General features: G+C 29.5%; 1 protein-coding gene across 1 annotated transcript in view; it reads left to right on the top strand.

Annotated features, from left to right (window-relative positions):
* The first annotated feature begins 1,114 nt into the window (after positions 1 to 1,114).
* The window catches only part of LOC111632284 (gelsolin, cytoplasmic-like), an 89,141-nt gene continuing 76,622 nt past the window's right edge, over positions 1,115 to 13,633 (top strand). Inside the window, exon 1 of the mRNA XM_023376680.1 lies at positions 1,115 to 1,241. The gene's annotated coding sequence lies outside the window, so the exon portion shown is untranslated. The remainder of the gene's footprint in view (positions 1,242 to 13,633) is intronic.

Consider the following 13,633-nt stretch of genomic DNA (forward strand, 5'->3'; position numbering starts at 1 on the left):
TATTACATTTGATTCTAAATATCAAACATACTCAATATTATTGAAAAAAGCCAATGCATAAAAATTTTATAGAACTCAGTTGTTATTCCAATGCAGGCCTAGCAACAATTCTTAGTCATATTAAATTCAACCAAATATCCAGAAAAGCTAATGTTTATTTCATATAATTAAAATAGGTTAATCCTACCACTAATTTCAATGAACCATCTAAATTTGAACACAACCATATGTATATTTGCCATNTCCACACCGATACGATACTAGGATACGCAATAAGTTTAGATTCATTTTTACAGGAGATTTATTATAACATTTACTTTAGTTCATCCAAAAAAGCTAATGTTTGTTTGATATAATTAAAATAGATTCATCCTACCACTAATTTCAATGAACCATCTAAATTTGAACACAACCATAGGTATATTTGCCATAAGAGAGAGTATATATACCATTCCTTGTCAAAAACCCATTAAATTAAGAGCATGTGACATAACCAGTATTGCCACATAATAAAACTATACCATAACTTCTACTAAACTCAACTTTGATCCAATTTTGAAATTATAATTTTGGCAGATTGTTACAATACTGTATTTTAATGGAAAGCAAATTTCCAGACTGGGAAACACTTGACTTGGACAATAAAAACTAACAAGAACAATAAGAAAAAAAAATGCTTTTATGTATAGATTTAGCTGTGAAAAAACTTTGTAATTTAACTACAGTACTATTTTCATTTCTTATTCTGTGACGAAAATGAATTTTAGTCTTTTAAATTGAGATATCTAAATAAGGGGAGGCTCCTTTTATTTTCCTCCGCCCCGGGCGGCTGACACCCNTTTAATATTCACATTCATTTTTAAAAGGAGTTTCAGAAAAAAATTAGTAACTAGAAGCAATGTTAAATCTCAAATTTAAGCTTCAACACAAATTTAACTTCAGAAACATGTGGAAAAGCAGAATTTAAATTTGAAGTGCTACAATAATTTTTTTCTTTATTGTCAAACTAATTCTCTAATTATCCTAGTTAATGTTTTTATTTTCTGTATTTAGTATAGAAGTTAAAAAAATTATCTTATGGTTTATTTAAATTCTACTATAATTGTATAGGATGAAGCAGGTGCAGCTGCAATCAAATCTGTTGAATTGGATGATGTTTTAGGAGGAAGTCCAGTACAACATCGGGAAGTACAACAACATGAATCAAAGTTATTTCTTTCATATTTCAAATCTGGAGTCAGGTATATTAATCAATTTAATTTTTCATTTAATATGGTTCAGTTAATTTCTTAAAAACCATTTATTTGTTACAGTAAATTTTGAAAATAATTACTATGTAAAGCACTTTTAATAAAATTTGTTTTGCTTTATTTAATAAGTACAGTTGTCCCTTGATAATCTGACAGGTATGGGACCAAAGGTGTGTCAGATTACCAAAAGTGTCCGGATTACCGAAAATAATTACATATTTCGCATTGTTTTGCTAGCAGTAACTTACAATATTCTCTACTCCAACTGTTCGAACAGAACTGCTCATGGAAAACACATGAAATGTGTGTCATCATGTAAGAATTGGGTGGGGAGATTCACGTCGCAACATGCTTCTGTGCAAACAGATACGTAACGGAGATGGGGACCTTGATGGAAGGTGTGTTGGACTACTGAGCATGTCGGATTACAAAACGTCGGACTATAGAGGGACAACTGTATTTTAATTTATTGCTTAATTTTGAAATTTTATTTAACCCCTTCTAACATGTCTTTAGTTTTTCACAAGAAACACTAGAGACATGTTATCTGTGAGTCATCAAAAGTTTGTCTCATCTTTTTCCATTTTTCCAAGGATTTCATTAATTAACAGTATTGCTTAAAAACTGAATATATATAAAGGCTGGTTTATCAACTACTGCCAACAATTTGTTGTTTGTAACCACAATATGAATGGATTCAACCCACTCTGTTCCCAGGTCTCTTTTGCCATTTTGTTTTTGAACAAATAAAATATGTAAAATGTTTCTTTATTTAAAAAAAAAGCAATCTTAAAGATTTTATTTTCTATTAGAAAAATAGCATTAATTTATAGAGGTAAGAACCACTAGGCACTCCTAATTTTTTTTCTGGCCCAAGAAAATATTTCCAATTCTAACTCCCTCTCAACAGCTCTGTTTGCCTCATTTGAACAAACTCAACTTATTGGTGACTTTGATTCAACAAGTTGCAACAGTGCCACAGAAAATCTAATCTGTCAGATTTTTCACTTTCACATCAACCAATCAATGATGAAATGTGAATTATGTGTTAAATCATGTTCCTACTACTCTTGACAGAAACAAATGCTCTTGTGCATGCTCAGATGTTAGGATGATTTGAAAGTCATATTCAGTGCATCATGTAAACCTCTGAATTGCCAAAAATCTTGTAGATATATTTTTGGATGTGACAAAATGTCAGTGGTAGTCATATTATGTAAACTAGCCTTAAAACTTGGTTTACACTTCATCCCATCAAATTGATCAGACTGATTCTACATTATGTTTCCATAGCAAGCATTGTTAGTTGTACAATTAGTCAGTCAAATTCATGCACAGGGTTCCAAAATTCCTTATTCTTATACTAGAAATTACTAGAAAATACTAATCTTGCTTTTAAAGGAGATTTATAATGTAATTCTAGGAAGAAGTAACTGCTTTCTAAATAAATTCCTTTCTGAAAGTTGAAACATTTTGAAATATCTAAAACATTTGTCATAATAGCAGAGACTATTTTAAATTCATTACATTATTCAATCTTTTCCTGTTTGATATTGGTTTTTTATTTCAATGGCATGTATTTTATATTTATAAGATTATATTACATAAAGAATGAAATCATTTATATATTTAGTACATCAATTCCATAAATGATGTCATGCTATTTTTGGTGAATTTTAATCTCCTGCTCCCTCCTGCTACATGTTGCCACATTTTTCAAACCCCCTTTTAAAATGATGTAACATGAGATGCACCCCCTTTTTTAAAAGTACAACAATCATAAGTGGAATTTAGTTTAAGAAGTTTTATTTACAGTATAAATATCAAGTAGCTTATTCCAAAAATTTTTTTCACTCTCATGTACTAGTTAAGTGTTCTTTTATTGAAACTATACCAAGAGGTGCTATTTCCATTCCTGTGCAAATGCTTTCCAGGAGATTTTCCATGTCCATAAATTCTTCAACATCTTTGGCACAGTCACATACAGTCATCACCATGAACTCCCTCTGCCTTCTTGCTGCAACCTAAATCAGTCATTTTTTTCAATTGACTAGAGCTTGGCCTTGAGAATTTGCAGCAGACCATTGAGAATGGTTGTGCAGACTTTTCAAGGAAGCATATTGTAATCCACAATTTGCCACATGCCCAATTCTGGAACATGCTAAATAATGTGATGCTATTGGACCAATGTTGCCACACCACAGCCAACAGTTCTACAGAAGGAAAAGTTCCTTCTTCCAAAACTTCTCAAATTTTTTCTATTGGATTTTTTAATGCAAATTTTAATCAAAAAATGGTAAAATGAAACTTACTGAATTTTCCAGAAATGAACGTTCGTCCATAAGTAGAGGTAACATTCATTTGATTTGACATCACTGTATTGGATGGCAAAAATCAAGTAGGAGGCTTGATTTTTAAAAAAAACTAGGATTGACTATAGAAATGGTACAAGTCCAAAAATTATGAGATAAGATAAATTACATACAACTTGTGCTGATCAAATTTTCTCCTATACAACTTTTTGCATTTTTATTCTCATGCAAATGTTCGTAGTCAGTGGTATCTCTAGGGGAATTTTGCAATATCAATACTGAGAGTTACAGAATAAAAAAACAATGCATGCATGATTTTATTGTACATGATTCACCTATAACCCAAATTGTATATGTTAGTAAGCAGTGACATAATGCTGCACTAAACCTCCTCTCCTCCCTTGTCACAGATTGTCACATTTCTTAAACTCCCCTTCCTCCCTTGGGACATAACATCATTTATGAATGACCCCCTAGATAAACTGGCAATATATTTATAGAATATCCAATAGGATATCTACAACTCATTATACACTAATAAATGCAAGAAAAACACTGCGTTAGTATTAATTATTATTTAGATTTATAACAATTTCAAACTATATAATTAATTAAGCAATAATTTATAAAAAAAATAAATACAATAGATAATAACTAGTTTTTAATATCAATGTTTGCCTATAAAAGCAACATATATTACTGAAAATAATACTTACTATAAAATCCTATAGAATAATTACATGAATAACATATTTGAAGATGAATCAGAAAACACTTAAAATGATCATTTTGTGTCCATTACAATTTTCCATTTTTGCTTAAAAAATTAATTTATGTAATATTAGTATTATGGTGTTTAATTTATTACTTTTTTCATTTTAAACCCTTAAAATATATCATTTTATTTACCGAAATTTAAGGCATATAAGGTGTAACTTTGTCAAAAAAAAAAAAAAAAGATTTGTCCTGTGTCTCCTGTGTCCTGTATGTGAAGTTGCAATCTCCCTCCCAGAGGCTAATGAATGATAGAGGTTACCTGTAACCTTTAATAGGCTACAGGTAACCTCTATCTAGCTCAACTCTTCAATAAAAATGTTATTACAGTAGAGCAGGGCTTCTTAAACTTTTTTTATTCACGACCCCATTTATGATTGTAATTTTTTTTGCGACCCCCAAAAAATATAAAAAAGATATATACAAATTTGCAAAAAACAATAATGGTGTACTACCATAGTTTACCTTTGTGTTACAATGGAGCAGAGACAACTGAATACACTGAAAAGTGACAATACTACACTAGTTCACACTAGTGTTGCTCGTTGAATCGTTGTCTCGCTGCACCAGAAGTGACACAAAGCGCAACTCATAAAACCTATGACACAAAGCGTGCCATTTTCAAACTCTCACAAATGATTTTCAATATTTTGCATTAAAATCTTGCAACCCATAGTTTAAGAAGCCCTGCAGTAGAGCATCGATTATCCAACCCCCGATTAACTGTCACATCGGTTAACCAACCGTTCTAGTTGGCAAATTTCAAATGTCCTCTAGTGATGTGGCGCTACAATATTTGGCTATGTCTTGGATACTTTAATATTATTTTTGTTAAATTTTTGCATTTTAGCTGGCATCAATGGCTCAACCATTGAAGGGAGACCAGTATTTAAACAAGACTTAATTTTCTAATTTTGAGTGGTTGTTTGTTTTGTGAGCAATAAAATAATTTTTAATGATACAATAGTGGCGATTATTATTTTTAAAAAAATTTGTTAGGCTAAACATCGATGAAAATTCAACGCAAAGTTGGTTAATGTGAGGCCCCGGAAATGGCTCCATGTAAAAATTTGCTACGTTAAATCCTGAAGAAAGCAAATTATATAAGTGTCGAATCGGCGACACCGGACTTTGATGTTGACGCTCATCAAAAGTAGATGGAAAAACCAAATTTTAAATATAAAAGAAGAAAATTTAAAATATTAAAGTTAAGACGCAGTTTAGAAAGTAAAACGAAACTAGAAAAAATGTCAAAATGAGTGTAGGTGTCATAGTCAACAATTAAATGCGACCAGAGTCGAAAAGATGGTGTCGGATAAACCATCTCCAGCCGACCTTTCCCGCGAACTTTACGAAGCTCCATTTACACCTGGAGACAGGTGGAAGACCAATTAGAAAACGATGATGTAAGATCTATCCAATTAGTAAGAAGCCGATCACAAAAAACCTATAAAAACGCAAAATTCAAGGACAACAGGACTTCCACCAAGACTTTCCACCTAGACTACCTGTTGTGTTCGTTTGTTGACAGCTGTCGTGCTTCCTTTCATCTTTTGTGTGCTGTCACTTCAGATCTCGAACTTTTCACTCGACACAGTCACGGAGCCCCTCCAGCTTAGGACCAGATCGACACCGAAAACAACTTTCGAAGACAACCCAAAGTTCTGAACTTAAGGACCTTTGCCAAAAAAATTATGTAAGCATTATCGTCCGGAATAAACGGTTTACCTTTGTAAAACACTTATCTTTGCTGCCTTTAAAAACTGCCACCCACATACGCTAAGACCTTAGACCATCCCGATGGTAGGGAATAAAAATCTCCCCTCCAATCGGCGTTCATATTAATAGCGATATACTAATATACTAATTACATGGGATATCCTAATATACTATACTAATAATGTATTTTTTTCATTCTTTTCGGTTATCCGACCAACCTGAGTCCCCAATTGAGTCGGATAATCGATGCTCTACTGTACATTTTGCTTGCAAAAACAAAACAGCAGAACAAATTAAGTGCAAACAAAGGCAACAAGATAGAACAAATCAATGTTGAAAATATGTCTTATTTTCCATTGTATAACTTGTTTTTCCTTTACAATAGTGGTTTCTGCTATTTCTAATAACAGGAAAAGTCTTATTATCAAATTTCACATAAATTATGTCAATGAAAAAAATTTTTGCATTCAAAACAAAGACAAATCCTTAAGATAAATACTGTAATCATTTATTTACCAGAAATTTTCTATACTTAAAAGAAATTATTTTGTGATAGTATAAATCAAAAATTACAAATAATATTAAAATAATTTTTGAAAAAATAATTTCAATTGACATTTCAAACATTTTCAGAATACCTGTAATCCATCATTATCCTCAATTTAATTAATAATCTCTGCATATAATCCAGAGTTAAATTTATTTTTTATCACCATTTATTATGTGAGTTATACAAATAAATTTGATACTCAAATAAATTCAATCTTTCAGTATTCAAGTATTAATGTAATGATTTGTAAAATAAGACATTCCTCACATAAAAATTGTGGCTGACTTTTGGGTCTTTCTAAACAGAAAACACATGAAATAATCGTACAGTTTTCAGTAACATGCAGGAAGGGTAATAGAGGAGGTCCAGAGAGTAAGAAATACAAATGAGGGAATGGCAAATTAGAGAGGCAAAGCAAAAGTGATATACACTTTTAACTAAGTTTTTATTTTAATGAAAAATAACTCACTGAGGACATAGCTAGGATGTAGCTATTTCCTCAGTGTCCCTGTAATTGTGTCTGAACTGGGTGTCCCTGTAATTGTGGAACCCTGTTCACAATTCAGGGTCAGGTCAGGAAAGAACAGGTCAGGGATTGCCAAAGTAGTCGATATTGACCACCAGGGGTTGATATAACATTATTGGGGGTCGATTATCAAGCTTAAGCTAAGGATAAGGGGGAGCTAAGGAATATAAAAAAGATATATACAAATTTGCAAAAAACAATAATGGTGTACTACCANGCATTTGGAATAAAGGGTTTAAGAGATTTTTAATAAATATTTCTAACAGTGATATTTAATAAATTAAAATACATAATTACATTTAGAATTATTCCCATTTTACATTTTTATAAATAGACTAAATCAAAACAACTCTCCATTTCTGTTTGTTCCTCTAACTGCAACTCATGGATAAAATCCATGGGCTGCAGTTAGAGGAACAAAATCATGAATCATCAAAAGTAGCACATGGAATGACTTGCAATTGGCCAGGCCTACTCTAATGTAATGTATCAAAACACTGTTCTACAATGTTCTGTAATTTCTAGATCTTTCTGTATTTAATTTTTTTAAAAATTACTATTATAGCAGAGATTTAATAAAATGTTTATAATTCAACAATCAATCAATTTTCTCTAATTGGTAGATAACTGCTATACTTTTAGTCAATGGTTATAATCCTATTGTCATATGCAATACAAGAAGCAGATATTTTAAAGCTGTAGTTAAATAAATTTATTTGTAAAATTAAAAAAAAATAAAAAAATTAATTAATTAATTATTTCCACACAGTTGGATAATTAAAATCACATCTATTGTATTAAGAAATAAATCATCTAAAAGTATAAATCTTAATTTTTAAATAGTAGTCACAAAACAGATACAATATCAAATGATTTGAATGTCACAAACTGTCTTCATTATCACTGTCAGAATTTAGCTTTTCTAATGTCAAACATTTATACATGCAAAACAAATCTAGTCATTTTAAGTGTTTTTAGTTCTTGTAGCAACAAACAGCTAAGAGTTTCTCTCATTCCTTAAGAAATTGTGTATTTCATTTCTTTAAGTATGCCCTCCATTGTTTTTAATAAAAAAAAAATTCATAAAAAATCTTTTCATTATACACAACTCAGAATTAATATTTGTTCTGGATATATTTACTTATTTCAAAGAAGAGAGGAAACTAAAAATTATTTAAAAACAATTGCCTAACTAGAAGTATGAATATTGCAACTGAAATGACAATGTTTTTCCTATTTTCCTTTTCAGCATTAATTCAATTCAACATTTCCCCTGGAGATCCTATTCAATGCCCACTTTGACAAAACTATTTTAGCACTCCTCATTTCACAATTCCTAATTCAGTGATAACCTGTGTCACAGGACTGCCACTTTTGGCAGTAACCTATTTTAGAGACCCATTTCTTGGTTGTTTTATTTCATTCATTTACTAAAAAGCTTGTATTAAACAATTATAAGTTCGTATTAAATAAAATTTGTTAAACGATATTTATCTTTATTTAAATTGTATCATTTGAGGAAAATTTCATTTTTTTTTAATACTCCAGCAAAAATTAAAACATAAAATTCAAATGACTAGTAAACACATCTGTAATTATTAATCAAAGAAACAGATAAAATTCAATCAAAAATAACTACTTTATTTTTAAATTTTGTACAGTAAATACTCACATTCTTTATACTTAAAATTACACAATATGAAACTTCAAAGAAATCTAGAAATAAGTATATTACTGATACTAATCATACATCTAACATGATCAGCAGTGTTTTATCTGGCTGCTTTATTCTATTAAATATGATAAAATCTCAAATAACCAAATATAAATAATTAATTTTATTTTACATTTTTTGTTATTTTTTTAAATTCTGAGTTAATAATTTATATTTCAGTGAACAACACAGATTCTTCTAATGTGGGGGGAAATCAATATACTGCTTTAATTAGAGCTTTTAAATACAAAAACATCTGAGTTATGGTAATGCTTATTTGTATTTTATCAACCACCACCACCAGGAATGCAAGTTAAACATTTCAAAACAACATTCCCTAAAGCAGCTATTTAAAAAATCTGTTAAATAATGTTCTTTTAAAATTACGTGTGTAACTACTTTAACACTGATGATAATTGGCAAAATTGAAAATGTATGAATGATCTTGATTTATGTTAAAAAAATATATCACTCTAAAGCAGTACAGTGGTTTATTAATTTATTAATAGTTTATATTCAGCCATACCACTACTGTTCTATTGATATTTATAATAATCCAAATCATAAATGTTTGACTTTAACATTAAATTTTTTATAGCATAAAACCACTAAATGTATATATAATCAACTATATTATCCATTTATATATAGTGGGTGATCAGTTAACAAACATAATCTACTCCAAGACTTTGTTCGCTATCTGAATTGCTCGTTAACTGATTATCGATTTATTATAGATTTTTATGGAAATTTGATTAATTTGTTCTGGAGACTGCAAAAAATAAAAAAATATATACTTTCTTACTATGTTTATTTATATGTATTTTATTAGTCATATTTTTTCTGTTTGTGGGGGTTAAAGAATCTGTCTGATGTTGATTGCTTTTCTCTTCTTCAGGATTTTTCAGAAGTAATTAATAGCACTGTTGTTGTAGAGATCCCTAAGCCTATTAACCTCAACCTGGTTTGGACGACATTTAGATTAAGGACATTTAATTAAGCAGTAACAAAAATCACATCTGAGAAATAAACAACATTGAAGAGCTCATAATGGAAACTGATCTGATGACAGAAGAACTCCAAGAATTCTTGAATGAAGAAACACAAATAAACTCGGTGGGATATGTTTTCTGAAAAAGAGGATTAATGCCAATATCTGCTATTAAAGATCTTTTGAAGAAGTGGAGGATGTCAGAACAATGGTCTAGATGACCATTGTTCTGACATCCTCCACTTCTTCAAAAGATCTTTAATAGCAGATATTGGCATTAATCCTCTTTTTCAGAAAACATATCCCACCGAGTTTATTTGTGTTTCTTCATTCAAGAATTCTTGGAGTTCTTCTGTCATCAGATCAGTTTCCATTATGAGCTCTTCAATGTTGTTTATTTCTCAGATGTGATTTTTGTTACTCCTTAATTAAACTGCTTGAGTCTTCTTGATTATACAGTATCTTTCTTAGATAAGATTGAACTGTGGCCTACTATAGACCTATTCAAGACATACTGCCCAGAAACATCAGACATCATCTGCCCACTCTCTATCTTTTCTATTATACTCTCACCCTTCAAAAATAAAAACAAATGCAAAACTTAACGAGTGCCCACCTGACAGTCTCACGAATACTAGAAAAGAATTGTTTGTCAGAAAAATAAAGGCTGGAATTACAAGGAAGAGTTTCAAAGTTTAGAGGAATACTATTTGATCAGTATATACTGGGTTGAGCTTCGATGCAGACGTCGTGCATGCTCCAAAAAGTTTTGAACTGTTGCCTAAGGACAAGGGAAGACCAATTGGTATTCATTATTTTATGTCGCTGCTTCTTATGTTTCTTCTGTGAGGTGTTCGTTGTCCGAACATAAAAATCTTTCGTGAAAGTGTTTGTTATCCAATCACCCACTGTATATAATATATATTTCATAACCATTTCACTTCAAATTATCATCAAAACATGGAAAAATCAATACCAGAAGCCTCATTGCTAAAGAAACAATCTTTAAAGAACAAACATTTTCAACTTAGCTTGTCATCATCAGGTCTTTAGAAATCTGCTCTGTATAGATATCAAACATTAACATTGATGTATTTAGTTGATATTTATTTAAAATGTCCTATCTGATGAAAAGCAATCAATTTAAATGCAAATTATGTAATTTCTTGTAATTTAATTTTAAAAATTTGTTATATATTTTTTAAATATTTCTGAACTAAAATTAATGCACCATATTCAAAGCAATAAAATATCACAACTATGTTTTATGCTATATTTTATCAAATTTAATATGTTCATACTAAACTTAAATATCTCAATTGCATTTCATACAAGCACTACAAAATGCTGAAATTCAATTATATTTTTACCTATGTATTGCAGAAACATTTTAAAAAAGCCTATAATTTTTACTATTAAAACATCTTTTACATTCTGTAGTGCCAATGCAAGTTACTATAAATATTTAAATTTATCTATCTGCAGGAACAAATTCTCATTCTTAAACACTGGAGAAAGTAAAGCAAAAGAATATTAACCAAAATATCAAGCAAACAAACAAAAACATTCAAAGAACTATTTAAGTAATCAGAAACACATTCCAATACAATAAAGAAACCTTTTCAGAATATTCTCCATTCCATCATCAGATGTGTAAGTTGTTTAAACAATGTTTGAAACTCAATGTCAAAACAAATAATCCATTTCAGCATACAGAACATTGAATTCATAGTCAAGAATCTTTTAAAAATTTGTTAAAATCTTAAATAGATAAAGATGGCTTGTAAAATAGAATAAAAACAAAACATATAGGCAAAGTTACATTGGCATGTCTGTTGGTTTGAAAAAGCATTAACTGAAATCCATCTGGTTTCTGAGCCCAAAATTGTCAATGCTCACACACAAGTTGAAATCAGCATTCTCCTCCTTTGTATTATCTGATTCTTTGTTTATCACTATTTATTCTGCTTTTTGTAGACACACCATGTTCAACTCAGTACTATTTTGTGTTTGTTACCATAGTATTTCAGTATTACTGTAAATCAACGAAACCACTTTACATTTAAACAATGTTTAAAACATTCCTATGTATGTATTTCTTGTTCCATATGCTTAAATAGAATATTTGAAAATTTACCTTCAAATGTTACCTAAAAAAACTAAGGTCTGACAATGCAAAGGAGAAAAACAAACATTTTTGAATATTACTATATTAAACATATTTCTGGCTTCATCAAAGGTTTCTTCATATATTTTACACTTGACATACACATATATAGTCAAGCATCTGGCTTATTTTACATTTTTTGTTATTTTTTTAAATTCTGAGTTAATAATTTATATTTCAGTGAACAACACAGATTCTTCTAATGTGGGGGGAAATCAATATACTGCTTTAATTAGAGCTTTTAAATACAAAAACATCTGAGTTATGGTAATGCTTATTTGTATTTTATCAACCACCACCACCAGGAATGCAAGTTAAACATTTCAAAACAACATTCCCTAAAGCAGCTATTTAAAAAATCTGTTAAATAATGTTCTTTTAAAATTACGTGTGTAACTACTTTAACACTGATGATAATTGGCAAAATTGAAAATGTATGAATGATCTTGATTTATGTTAAAAAAATATATCACTCTAAAGCAGTACAGTGGTTTATTAATTTATTAATAGTTTATATTCAGCCATACCACTACTGTTCTATTGATATTTATAATAATCCAAATCATAAATGTTTGACTTTAACATTAAATTTTTTATAGCATAAAACCACTAAATGTATATATAATCAACTATATTATCCATTTATATATAGTGGGTGATCAGTTAACAAACATAATCTACTCCAAGACTTTGTTCGCTATCTGAATTGCTCGTTAACTGATTATCGATTTATTATAGATTTTTATGGAAATTTGATTAATTTGTTCTGGAGACTGCAAAAAATAAAAAAATATATACTTTCTTACTATGTTTATTTATATGTATTTTATTAGTCATATTTTTTCTGTTTGTGGGGGTTAAAGAATCTGTCTGATGTTGATTGCTTTTCTCTTCTTCAGGATTTTTCAGAAGTAATTAATAGCACTGTTGTTGTAGAGATCCCTAAGCCTATTAACCTCAACCTGGTTTGGACGACATTTAGATTAAGGACATTTAATTAAGCAGTAACAAAAATCACATCTGAGAAATAAACAACATTGAAGAGCTCATAATGGAAACTGATCTGATGACAGAAGAACTCCAAGAATTCTTGAATGANCATACCTGTTACAATAGACTTTTAATCTTGTATTGTTTATATTTAATTTAAACATGTTTCGAATTAAGAAATGTTTCGAGTTATGAGTTTTAACAATATTTATGAAAATATTATAATTAATTAAAATGAATTCAAAAAAGAAAATTTAAAATTTCACTAAAATCTATATTTAAACTAAAGCATTGACGTGTTATTATATTAATTGTATAATATTAGCTTAAAAATTTGGCGTTTTCTTTAAATCGTTAGTTCATACTATAAGAAATTTCGGGTACAATATGAAGATCTTATTTAAAGACAATATTAAAAATTACAAAATTAACTTTAAATTAAATTAAGTCTTAAGCCGGATTTATGTGCAGTATAAGCTAAATAAGATGTAGCTTAAGAAGCTTACACGTTACNGTTAGTTCATACTATAAGAAATTTCGGGTACAATATGAAGATCTTATTTAAAGACAATATTAAAAATTACAAAATTAACTTTAAATTAAATTAAGTCTTAAGCCGGATTTATGTGCAGTATAAGCT

Source organism: Centruroides sculpturatus, unplaced genomic scaffold, assembly GCF_000671375.1.
Source record: "Centruroides sculpturatus isolate CEXI.00-Female unplaced genomic scaffold, Cexi_2.0 scaffold543, whole genome shotgun sequence".
Classification (NCBI taxonomy): Eukaryota; Metazoa; Arthropoda; class Arachnida; order Scorpiones; family Buthidae; genus Centruroides; species Centruroides sculpturatus.